Below are 13,922 nucleotides of genomic sequence, written 5' to 3' on the forward strand. Positions count from 1 at the left end.
ACGTAGGTATTGTGTGCAGCAAACATGATGGAGATGCAATATTCATAAGCTTGCCATGTTAAATAGTGAAATGATAACTGTTTTCTTATTAGACTTTTGAATACTATGAAACATGTGATAAGTAGATAATAAAACCCACTTACTACATAATTGCATTATTACAGACAAAACACAAAGAGACAACACCACATACAAATATGAGGATATACAAAGAAATTGAAGTAAGAGAAAAACAGCAGTAGTAGCAAAAAGTGTTCATAAACTAACTGATTACCTTTATGCAGATACATGATTGTTCTGTTTCAAAGCTGCTACTTACCCTATGTATATATGTCACATGATGTGCCTGGACTCTAATGAAAGTAGTGTGAATACAAGATATAAAAATAGGAGCTCATACAGGGATAGTACAGTAATAAAAAAACAACAGAACTATCAGAAAGTGCCGACAACTCTACTGATTATTTTAATGCACAGAAAGGATTGCTATCGTTCAAGCTTGTGTCTTCCCTATGTATATGTTTCATATGATATGACTGGACACTAAGGGAATTATTGTAAGAACATACTTGAAGGATAAGTCAACAAATATACTACCTTTTCCACTTTTAATTCCTGTTACTGAAGAAAACCATGTGGCCTAGATATGTCAGTAAAGGAAAAAAGGGGGAGCCACACATGTAATGTCATCAGTGATGTCATCAATGACATTTGTGATGTCATCAGTGATGTCATCGATGACATTTGTGATGTCATCTTTAATGTCCTGGGTGTTAGTCTTAGCAGTGCACGGTAGTGGCGCGAGTTATGGTTGCTTAGCTTACCATAACTGGCAAATTTCAAGGGTTTTTCGGTTTTACTTGGAACTATAACGTCCCTTTAACAACGTTTTTTCACTGAATTTCATAGGTTTTTAGTAGCGCAACTTAACCATAACGTCCCTTTAACAACGTTTTTTTCACTGAATTTCATAGGTTTTTAGTAGCAAAGCTTAACAATAGTACCTTTGACTTTATGTACATGTAATATGGAACATACTGAACCACTTCTACTGAATCTGATGTCCGCAAAATGTTTTGATGTCCGCGGACATGTTCGGACAGCAGTACCACTACCTAAAAAGTCTGGGGGGGTATGTTTAATTGTTATATTACAACATGATAACATTTAAAAAATTCACAAAGTAGTACACATACATATTATATGTAGTAATACATAAGAAATGTAACCCATATATGTACCACACTAACCATTCATTTAAATACAAAATGGAATATACCAAGAGAAGATAAATTGGCTTCCAACATAATTACCTCACAGACACTCCACAACTAAGACCAAGACCAGACCTACAGAGTACTCAGAACATATCTTATCTGAAATAGTAAGTGTACATCATTTTACTCATATCTTTATAAACTTTCTGTATTAGATTTAAAAAAAATATTATATATATTTTTTTTTCTCACAGAAATGTCTAGTACTCTGGAATGGCTAGAGGAGCACTTCCCACATGACGAAATGTCAGAAAATAGTGAAGCTAATGGTACACACTTTACAATATAAACCATTTAATTGTTATTATTTTATATATATTTAACATATATATTTCTTTTTGTACAGAGCATACCAAAATAGAAAATATCTCTGAAGAAACTGTTATGGAAAACACGCTTGACAGCTTAAAAGAAAAAATGGATTTATTATTGAGCAATTTTAATAATTTGAAAACTTTTGTTGAGGATCATTTTAAAACAAAAACCTCATACCATTGTCCCACATGTTCTTGTCCCCCCTCACCATATCCCAGTCAATTATCCCCAAACCCTCTCCATAATCCAAAATGTTTTGATGAGACTTCCATCCCTTCTTCACCTGATACCAATCATGTTGAAACCCCTAATTCTCCTGTTTTTGTTTGTTTCTGCCTCACCTTCTCTGTCATAAATTATTAATATATGTGAAATTAAGTTACATTTTTATATTGTGTTGTAATTAGTTCCCATTTTTTATTTTTTTTAAAACAATGTAGATGTCCGCGGACAGCACGGGTGTTCTGAAATGTTCGTAAATAAACGAAAATGGAGGTGTCCTGAAGAACACCATACCTGTCCGTATTGTTCGCTAGCAAGTTGAAACTGTTCTAAGAACCCAATTGGTGTCCTGAAATGTTCGTAATTAAATGAAAATGGAGGTGTCCTAAAGAACACTATACCTGTCCGTACGGTTCGCTAGCAAGTTGAAACTGTTCTAAGAACCCAATTGGTGTCCTGAAATGTTCGTAATTAAACGTAAATGGAGGTGTCCTAAAGAACACTATACCTGTCCGTAATGTTCGCTAGCAAGTTAAACTGTTCTAAGAACACAATTGATGTCCTGAAAAGTTTGTAATCGAACGAAAATGGAAGTGTCCTAAAGAACACTATATCTGTCCGTAGTGTTCGCTAGCAAGTTTAAACTGTTCTAGGACACACGCGATGTCCAGAAATGTTTGTTTGATGTGTGACGCACTTTTAATTAATTCAGGACCCGAACACTGTCAGTAGAACATCAACGCGCATGCGCAAACCAATGTCCGTGCATTTGGTGTCCGCCGGACAGGAGCTTCCTTCGTGGAAATGTTCGCGAAGGGATCATGTGACCGCACCAACGCTAATCGCGTGTTCTGAATGCGGACACTGTTCGTGTCCCCGAACAAATTAAAAGTACATTTTCGAGTAATCCACAATATTTTTCCATAAAAACTCATCATGGCACAAGTCCCACATAGTAATCCTGAGTTTCTACATATCTTTTCAAACTTTTTGAACCCTTTTTTGGGTTCGATCTGTCCGCGGACAGTGCGCATGTCTGCAAACCACGTACATGCACCCCTATAAAAGACCACACCCTAGAGTTTATTCTCATTGTGTTTCTGGCTATTCTTCAGAGCACAGCTATTTCTCGTGCAACTTGCTGATTACAGCATCGAGATGGCATCCCTGGCTGCAGAACTGCCACCTGGTGCTGCACCTGCTTCAGCACCACCCCCACATCCACCACCACCACCTTCCCAAGGGCCTGAAAAGGGGAACAGGAGTGAGGATGCAGGGGAGGAAGAAGAGGATGACGAGAATGAGGTAGAGGAAATCCCTACTACCCGCACTAGACGTGAGTCTTGGGTGTGGCGGTTATTTTCCATTTATGGGAATGGTCCTAAGGCTCGTGCGAACCGTGTTATCTGCAATGAGTGCAAAATTATACTCAGTCGCGGGAAGCACGGTTCGTACAGCTTTGGGACCATGACCATGAAGCGACACCTGAGGTCATTTCGATCTGGGGCTATTCGCAAGGTTGTACCTTGCGAAGAACGTAGTAGGTTGATTTCCTCTACTTCATCCTCCGTTTCTGATCCTGTCACCACAAGGACCACCTCTGTGGGACAGCGTCTTCCAAAAGCTGCCTCACAGGCCATACAGAATTCTGATGACCCTTACCTTTCGAGGGTCACAGTTGTATGTATGTATTGTGACACAGTACTCTGCAGGGGGGAGCGACTTTGGAGTGCTTTTGAGACTATCGTCTCAGAGCACGAGAAGACCTGCTCACTACCCAAATAAAACCCACTCTACATCTTCCTCTTTCAGCTCGCCCTTTCTTATCCCTGAAAAAAAAAAATAAGGCTCTTTTCAGAGCTGCCTTTCACAGTTAAAAAATAGAAGTGAAAATAAATGAAGCAGGGCCCTTTGTATTTTTGAGAAGTCAGTTTTTGAGCTGACAGTTTGCGGACATCAAAAAAATTGGGTTGGTACCCTATCATAACCATTGCAATTTTCTCTGGTAGGAAGTGGTTGCTCTTAAAAGAGCCTTTGGGAGTTATTTGTATGTCAAAAACTATAAATAATTAACACATACTTCAAAATAGATGCTGTAAATCTAAAAAAGGTTGTAATGCATTTTGTATATTTGTCAAAAAAATCTGATTGCCAGCATAAGTAAGATGGACTCCATCTCTGCGAAAATTGTATGTACTACGAAACATAATATTTTCATTATGAGAATAAGACATGCCAAAATCTCTTAGAAAGGCACAAACAGCCCTATTAACATTGCGCCTTGCTTTTTCCATTCGTGGACCAAATGAAGAAGGACGAAGCCACATTTGTCTCTGTGCAATCCGTGAAATATCACTTGAGAATTAGGAAACATGTCAATGTCCCTCCCAAGTCCTTCCTTCATAGAAAATTGCAAAGAAATTCCAGACACATGTCCTAAACTATTCCCTCCACAATGAATTACAATTATGTCTGGATGTTGCTCTGTCTCCAAAGTAGCACAAAGAGGTAGCAAGTCCAACCACTTCATTCCACGTACTCCATGCCAGTGTAGTTCCACATGTGGAAATCCAAGATCTACAGCTACTCCACAGCTTTCTGAATGCACCTTAAACCAATGTATCCATGAATCTCCCAAAATCCAAACAATCTGTTTTCTGAAACACAGAGCCATAGCTATTTGTTGTTCTCTCAACCAAAAGAGTATCTGAGAAACTCTCTCCTGGCACAACAAAAAAAGGATAGGACGCTCAACAGCTCGATTCCTTCTCTTCAAAGACATGTATGTACGCAGAGAACAATTTTCTCTAACTCTTGCATACGCAGTCACCATTCATAAATCACAAGGTCTTACCCTAGACAAAGCAATGATAGACATTGGTAACACAGTCTTTAAAGAAGGCATGAGCTACGTAGCACTATCACGCTTACGTACACTTGACGGTCTATTTCTAATCAACTTTGATGCAAGTAAAATAAACGGTGATATTTCTTGCATTTTAGAATACAATAGACTTCGTTCACTATACACCCCCATCTAGAAAAATATCCTGTTCCACAAAAAGGAACATTTTCTAAAAGAAAACTAAATCAAACAGAAATGCAACCGGATGTCACTGCAAATCCTCCAAAGAGAGTAAAAGAAACTAAAACTTCATCAAGTAGCACAAGCAAAAAAGAACCAATTAGGGAAAGTAAACCAGGTACTTCGTCAAAGAAGGAAGACAAACTAAAAAAAAAATCACTCAGATACAGAACTACCTGGTCCATTTAAACTCTCAAATATAGTTGGTGTAAGTTGCTACGCAAATGTAGCAATGAATATTCTATTTCAATTACCACCAATTGTTGACAACATTTACTTACACAGTACAGACCCATTGTGTATGCAAATTTTAGTACTTCACAGAAATGCAGCAAACCTTCCTGACAACAAGTATAGTGTTTATGGAATAAGACAAAAATTGGACTACTGTGCTGGAATGGTGAAATTCACTATAAACTCACAGGAAGATCCACAAGAATTTCTAATGTACTTAATACAAGTACTGGAAAACAAAAACATACCTATAAATGAAATCTTGCGGATTTCATACATGTGGAAACATACATGCACTCTCTGCAACAATGTGACACAAGAGGAAATCCCCAATGAACGCTTCGTATATATATCAATACCTAATTGTGAATCCATTCCATTTCAGCAACTTGTACAAAATGCAAACCATGGTAGATTATGTTCTACCTGCAATTCAGATAATCACTCCACATAAGTAATACAAACACATAGTAAATACGTAATACTAATGCTTCTACGTTACAATGCAGATGGTACCAAAAACAACTACAAGCTGACTGGATTCACACATAGTCAAATATCACTTGGTAAGAAAACCTTCATAACAATAGGTATAATCTACCACGCAGCAGCCACAACCAATTCAGGTCACTACACTGCATACATAAAAAAGAAATGTGGATGGTTTGAATGTAATGATAGTACCATTACTCTAAAGCAGAGACTACCAGCAAATCTTACAAACGCTTATTTAATGTTCTTAAAACCAAAATTTTATAACTTAACATGTACTTAAACCTCAAGTAAACGTGTAGTAAAAAATATAAACTGTTAGAATATTCCAAAAGCTATCTAACTGCCCAAAGATTCTACAACAATTAATCAGATAAATGAATACCACTAAATTAGAGCAAAAAATAGACAGTTAGAATACGCCAATTGGTATCTAACTGTCCCAAAATTTAACAATATACAAACAGATAAATCAATACCACTAGAATATATAAAAAAATAGACAGTTAGAATACGCCAATTGGTATCTAACTGTCCCAAAATTTAACAATATCCAAACAGATAAATCAATACCACTAAAATATATTAAAAAAATAGACAGTTAGAATACGCCTACTGGTATCTAACTGCTCCAAAATTTCATAATATCCAAACAAATAAATAATATGTTACTGCTCCAAAAAAAATGCAACAACCCAATGTATAAAGCATTAGCCAGAAACAACAAATGAACAATGAAAACAAACAAACAAATAAACTGTAGCATAACAGAAAAAGGTTTTTTTTTTAATCCAACATGGATTTTTTTTCTCCCACAGACCCAATGATTTTAGCAACGAACACAGAAACTGAGCAAATTGCACAGTACTCTGGTTTGTAATCTACTAAATGTGAGGGTCCAAAAAAAAAAATGTTGATTATACAATGTAATAAGTCATTACAAAATACTAATACTAACATGCTATTTTCTTTTATCACAGAAATTAACAAGAAATACATGTACTCCAGTTACTAAACCAAACAGTAAGTATATTATACACTCTATGCCATGGCCACAACCATCGCAGCATATCACACCCATAATATCTTATAACTTTGTTCCTTATAAATTTGTTTTTGACCCAAAGTTATAAGCAACTATAAGTGTGATATGCTGCGGTGGTTGTGGCCAGGGCATAGAGTTTTGGGTGCATGACCAAATGGTCATGCACCCAACTCTCTATGCCCTGGCCACAACCACTGCAGCATATCACACCCATAGAGTCAAACATTTCAACTGTAGCCTATGGAAACGTTTAATGTCCGCGGACATTACCAGTGTTCTTAGAACACTTTCAATTTGCCAGCGAACAATACAGACAGCGTCCTCAGGACACCCCCTACGAACATTTCAGGACAACGCGTGTGTTCTTAGAACACACCCCCATTTTGTTTATGTGCGAACATTTCAGGACAACGCAGGAGTTCTTAGAACACTTTCAACTTGACAACGAAAAATACAGACAGCGTCCTCAGACAGCCCCATTTTGTTTATTTGCGAACATTTCAGGACACCCCGAGTGTTCTTAGAAAACTTTCAACTTGCCATCAGACAATACGGACAGCGTCTTCAGGACACCCCCTACGAACATTTCAGGACACCGTGAGAGTTCTTAGAACACTTTCAACTTGACAACGAACAATACGCACAGCGCCCTCAGGACACCCCCATTTTATTTATTTGCAAACATTTCAGGACACCCCGAGTGTTCTTAGAACACTTTCAACTTGCCATCGAACAATACGGACAGCGTCTTCAGGACACCCCCTGTGAACATTTCAGGACACCACAAGAGTTCTTAGAACACTTTCAACTCGACAACGAACAATACGGACAACGTCCTCAGGGCACCCCCTGTGAACATTTCAGGACACCACAAGAGTTCTTAGAACACTTTCAACTTGCCATCGAACAATACGGACAGCGTCTTCAGGACACCCCCTGTGAACATTTCAGGACACCACAAGAGTTCTTAGAACACTTTCAACTCGACAACGAACAATACGGACAACGTCCTCAGGACACCCCCTATGAACATTTCAGGACAACGCGTGTGTTCTTAGAACACACCCCCATTTTGTTTATTTGCGAACATTTCAGGACACCAAGACAGTTGTTAGAACACTTTCAACTTGCCATCGAACAATACGGACAGCATCTTCAGGACACCCCCTCCGAACATTTCAGGACAACGCGTGAGTTCCTAGAACACCCCACCATTTTGTATATGTATGAACATTTCAGGACACCGAGACAGTTCTTAGAACACCTTCAACTTGCCATCGAACAATACGGACAGCGTCTTCAGGACACCCCCTACGAACATTTCAGGACAACGCGTGAGTTCTTAGAACACACCCCCATTTTGTTAATGTACGAACATTTCAGGACACCGAGACAGTTCTTAGAACACTTTCAACTTGACAACGAACAATACGGACAGCGTCCTCAGAACACCCCCATTTTGTTTATTTGCAAACATTTCAGGACACCCCGAGTGTTCTTAGAACACATTCAACTTGCCACAGAACAATATGGACAGCGTCCCCAGAACACCCCCATTTTGTTTATTTGTGAGCATTTCAGGACACCCCGAGTGTTCTTAGAACACATTCAACTTTCCACAGAACAATACGGACAGCGTCCCCAGAACACCCCCATTTTGTTTATTTGCAAACATTTCAGGACACCGCGAGTGTTCTTAGAACAGTTTCAGCTTGCTTGCGAACAAAACGGACATATATTGAGTCCTTAGAACACCCCCCATTCAGTTTATTTAGAACATTTCAGAACACCCGTGATGTCCGCAGACAAATCGAACACAAAAAGAACATCTACCACATAAAAAAGCACAATATTTAACCTATCTCATACCCTCCCATCCTCCCCAAACACTTCTACACACCAACACACTCTACTAAATACACATTTTAAACAAACTTTCACCGCGCTGTCCGCCGACGTCCGCGAATCCAAGATGGCGGGCGCTACCGAAAATCTGACACGCTTCACGCTTAACACCGTCCAATCAGCGAACACGCCATATGTCTGCGGGCATGACGTAAGCCACTCGGACAATCAGGACACTGTCCGCGGAGCGAACAGGGAAGTGTGTCCGCGGACCGAACACAGATATCACTATTTTTTTTTAACCTACTTTTTGGTCATTTTAAAAAAAACTACTGGACGGATTTTCTCCAAATTTGCAAAAGCACGCTTTCGGGACCAAGCCGCTGCTCCTGGTCCAAATTTAGTGAAAATCCATCCAGCGGTTTGGGCTGTAGGCGCGAGCAACATTTTTTTCCCATTCAGTCTATGGGAAAAAAAGAAAATTTGGGATCCCCCCTATAACTTTCCCCCCCCCGGACAAATCCTCACCAAACTTTGCAAAAATATTCTGAGTAGGCCATATACTTTTTTTGCAAAGTTTGGTGTGGATTCGTCCGGGGGGGGGCAAAGTTATAGGGGGGGTCCCAAAACTTTTTTTTTCTCATAGACATAATGGGAAAAAACTTTGCTCACGCCTACAGCCCAAACCGCTGGACGGATTTACACCAAAATCCGTCCAGTAGTTTTTTTAAAAATGACAAAAATGTAAGTGAAAAAAATTAGTGATATCTTTGTTTGCTTCGCGGACACACTTCCCTGTACGCTCCGCGGACAGGACGGTGATTGGGCAAGCAGCTTGCGTGATGTCCGTGGACATCTGACGTGCTCTCTCATTGGATGCAGTTAAAGCGTGCAGTGCGTCTGGCTTCAGAGACACCCGCCATCTTTGTTCCTCGCATGAGAGGCTTTGTATCCCGCCTGCACAGTAAGTCCCCCACCCCCGGTCATGCCCGTGTCTGTCTCCTGTTCCTCCCACCCCCCCCCACTCATGCTCCGTGTCTTCCCTTTTCCTCCAGCCCCCCGCTCACGCCATCGGCACACGGTGGCCAGCGGAGGGCCGAGGAGCGGGATCTGCCGCCTGCACACGAATGCCGTGTGTCTTTCTCCCTCCCGCCCACCCCCGCTCATGTCCGTGTGTCTTTCTCCCTCCCGCCCAACCCCCTCTCATGTCCGTGTGTCTTTCTCCCTCCCGCCCACCCCCCACTCATGTCCGTGTGTCTTTCTTTCTCCCTCCCGCCCACCCCCCGCTCATGTCCGTGTGTCTTTCTCCCTCCCGCCCACCTCCCACTCATGTCCGTGTGTCTTTCTCCCTCCCGCCCACCCCCCGCTCATGCCCCGTGTGTCTCTCCCCCTCCCGCCCACCCCCCGCTCATGCCCCGTGTGTCTCTCCCCCTCCCACCCACACCCTGCTCATGCTCCGTGTGCCTCTCCCCCTCCCACCCACCCCGCGCTCATGCCCCGTGTGTCTCTCTCCCCTTCCCCCCAACCCCCGCTCATGTCCCGTGTGTCTCTCTCCCCTTCCCCCCAACCCCCGCTCATGCCCCGTGTGTCTCTCTCCACCCCACCCCCGCTTATGCCCCGTGTGTCTCTCCCCCTCCCGCCCATCTCCCGCTCATGCCCCGTGTCTCTCCCCCTCCCGCCCACCCCCCCTCATGCCCTGTGTGTCTCTCTCCCTCCCCCCACCTCCGCTCATGCCCCGTGTATCTCTCCCTCCCCCTCCACCCCCGCTCATGCCCCGTGTGTCTCTCTCCCTCCCCTCCACCCCCGCTCATGCCCCGTGTGTCTCTCTCCCCTTCCCCCCATCCCCGCTCTTGCCCCGTGTGTCTTTCCCCCTCCCCCCCACCCCCGCTCTTGCCCCGTGTGTCTTTCCCCCTCCCGCCCACCCCCGCTCTTGCCCCGTGTCTCTTTCCCCCTCCCGCTCACCCCCGCTCTTGCCCCGTGTGTCTCTCTCCCTCCACCCCACCCCCGCTCATGCCCTGTGTGTCTCTCTCCCTCCCCCTCCACCCCTGCTCATGCCCCGTGTGTCTCTCTCCCTCCCCTCCACCCCCACTCATGCCCCATGTGTCTCTCTCCCCTTCCCCCCACCCCCGCTCTTGCCCCGTGTGTCTTTCCCCCTCCCCCCTACCCCCGCTCTTGCCCCCTGTGTCTCTCCCCCTCCCGCTCACCCCCGCTCATGCCCTGTGTGTCTCTCCCCCTCCCGCCCACCCCCCGCTCATGTCCCGTGTGTCTCTCCCCCTCCCGCTCACCCCCGCTCATGCCCCGTGTGTCTCTCTCCCCTTCCCCCCACCCCCGCTCATGCCCCGTATGTCTCTCTCTCCTTCCCCCCACCCCCCACTCATGCCCTGTGTGTCTCTCTCCCTCCCGCCCACCCCCGCATGCCCCATGTGTCTCTCTCCCTCCCGCCCACCCCCCGGTCATGCCTCGTGTGTGTCTCTCCCTACCGCCCACCCACCGCTCATGGCCCGTGTGTCTCTCTCCCTCCCCCCTCCCCCGCTTATGCCCCGTGTCTGTCTTTTGTTCCCCCGCTCATGCCCCGTATCTGTCTCCTGTTCCCCTCATGTGCCGTGTCTGTCTCCTGTTGCCCTCCACGCCCCCCGCTCATGCCCCGTGTCTGTCTCCTGTTCTCCCCACCCCCCACTCATGCCCTGTGCCTGTGTCCTGTTCCCCCCACCCTCCGCTCATGCCCCGTGTCTATCTCCTGTTGCCCTCCACCTGTCCCGCTCATGCCCTGTGTCTGTCTCCTGTTCCCCCCACCCGCTCATGCCCTGTGTCTGTCTCCTGTTCCCCCACCCGCTCATGCCCCGTGTCTCTCTCTTGTTGCCCCCACTCCCCCGCTCATGCCCCGTGTCTGTCTCCTGTTCCTCCCACCCCCCGCTCATGCCCCGTGTCTGTCTCCTGTTGCCCCCCATCCCCCCGCTCATGCCCCGTGTCTGTTCTCCCCACCCCCCGCTCATGCCCCGTGTCTCCTGTTCCCCCACCCCTCGCTCATGCCCCGTGTCTCTCCTGTTCCCCAACCCCCCGCTCATGCCCCATGTCTGTCTCCTGTTCCCCCCACCCCCCGCTCATGCCCCGTGTCTGTCTCCTGTTGCCCCTCACCCCCCGCTCATGTCCCGTGTCTGTCTCCTGTTGCCCCCACCCCCCGCTCATGCCCCGTGTCTGTCTCCTGTTGCCCCCCACCCCCTGCTCATGCCCCGTGTCTCTCTCCTGTTGCCCCCACCCCCCGCTCATGCCCCGTGTCTGTCTCCTGTACCCCCCACCCCCCGCTCATGCCCCGTGTCTTTCTCCTGTACCCCCCACCCCCTGCTCATGCCCCGTTTCTGTCTCCTGTTGCCCCCTCGCTCATGCCCCGTGTCTGTCTCCTGTTCCTCCCACCCCCCGCTCATGCCCCGTGTCTCTCTCCTGTTGGCCCCACCCCCCGCTCATGCCCCGTGTCTGCCTCCTGTTGCCCCCCACCCCGCGCTCATGCCCCGTGTCTCCCTCGTGTTCCCCCGCTCATGCCCCGTGTTACCCCCCATCCCCCCACTCATGCCCCGTGTCTCCCTCGTGTTCCCCCACCCCCACTCATGCCCCGTGTCTGTCTCCTGTTCCCCCACCCGCTCATGCCCTGTGTCTCTCTCTTGTTGCCCCCCACTCCCCCGCTCATGCCCCGTGTCTGTCTCCTGTTCCTCCCACCCCCCGCTCATGCCCCGTGTCTGTCTCCTGTTGCCCCCCACCCCCCTGCTCATGCCCCGTGTCTGTTGTTCCCCCCACCCCCCCGCTCATGCCCCGTGTCTCTCCTGTTCCCCCACCCCCCGCTCATGCCCCATGTCTGTCTCCTGTTCCCCCCACCCCCCGCTCATGCCCGTGTCTGTCTCCTGTTGCCCCCCACCCCCCGCTCATGTCCCGTGTCTGTCTCCTGTACCCCCCACCAGCCGCTCATGCCCCGTGTCTGTCTCCTGTACCCCCCCACCCCCCGCTCATGCCCCGTGTCTGTCTCCTGTTGCCCCCCGCTCATGCCCCGTGTCTGTCTCCTGTTCTCCCCAACCCCCGCTCATGCCCCGTGTCTGTCTCCTGTTCCTCCCACCCCCCGCTCATGCCCCGTGTCTGCCTTCTGTTGCCCCCCACCCCCCGCTCATGCCCTGTGTCTGTCTCCTGTTGCCCCCCACCCCCCGCTCATGCCCCATGTCTGTCTCTGTTGTTCCCCCCACCCCCCACTCATGCCCTGTGTCTGTCTCCTGTTCCCCCCACCGCCTGCTCATGCCCCGTGTCTCTCTCCTGTTGCCCCCCACCCCCCGCTCATGCCCCATGTCTGTCTCCTGTACCCCCCACCAGCCGCTCATGCCCCGTGTCTGTCTCCTGTACCCCCCCACCCCCCGCTCATGCCCCGTGTCTGTCTCCTGTTGCCCCCCGCTCATGCCCCGTGTCTGTCTCCTGTTCTCCCCAACCCCCGCTCATGCCCCGTGTCTGTCTCCTGTTCCTCCCACCCCCCGCTCATGCCCCGTGTCTCTCTCCTGTTGGCCCCAACCCCCGCTCATGCCCCGTGTCTGTCTCCTGTTGCCCCCCACCCCCCGCTCATGCCCCGTGTCTCCCTCATGTTCCCCCCCGCTCATGCCCCGTGTTACCCCCCACCCCCCCACTCATGCCCCGTGTCTCCCTCGTGTTCCCCCACCCCCCACTCATGCCCCTTGTCTCTCTCCTTTCCCTCCCATCCCCGCTCATGTTCCATGTGTGCCCTGTACCCCCCGCTCATGCCCCGTGTCTCCCTCGTGTTCCTCCCCACCCCCCGCTCATACCCCGTGTCTCCCTCATGTTCCTCCCCACCTGCTGCTCATGCCCCGTGTCTCTCTCGTGTTCCCCCCACCACCGCTCATGCCCCGTGTTTCCTTCCTTTCCCCCCACCCCCTGCTTATGCCCCGTTTGTACCCTGTTCCCTCTCACCCCCGCTCATGCCCCGTGTCTGTCTCCTGTTGCCCCCCACCCCCCTGCTCATGCCCCGTGTCTGTTCTCCCCACCCCCGCTCATGCCCCGTGTCTGTTGTTCCCCCCACCCCCCCGCTCATGCCCCGTGTCTCTCCTGTTCCCCCGCCCCCCGCTCATGCCCCATGTCTGTCTCCTGTTCCCCCACCCCCCGCTCATGCCCCGTGTCTGTCTCCTGTTGCCCCCCGCTCATGTCCCGTGTCTGTCTCCTGTTGCCCCCACCCCCGCTCATGCCCCGTGTCTGTCTTCTGTTGCCCCCCACCCCCGCTCATGCCGTGTCTGCCTCCTGTTGCCCCCACCCCCCGCTCATGCCCCGTGTCTGTCTATGTTGTTCCCCCCACCCCCCACTCATGCCCTGTGTCTGTCTCCTGTTCCCCCCACCCCCTGCTCATGCCCCGTGTCTCTCTCCTGTT

The sequence above is a fragment of the Ambystoma mexicanum genome, chromosome 6q, assembly GCF_040938575.1.
Source record: "Ambystoma mexicanum isolate Mex_15411 chromosome 6q, UKY_AmexF1_1, whole genome shotgun sequence".
NCBI classification, from domain to species: Eukaryota; Metazoa; Chordata; class Amphibia; order Caudata; family Ambystomatidae; genus Ambystoma; species Ambystoma mexicanum.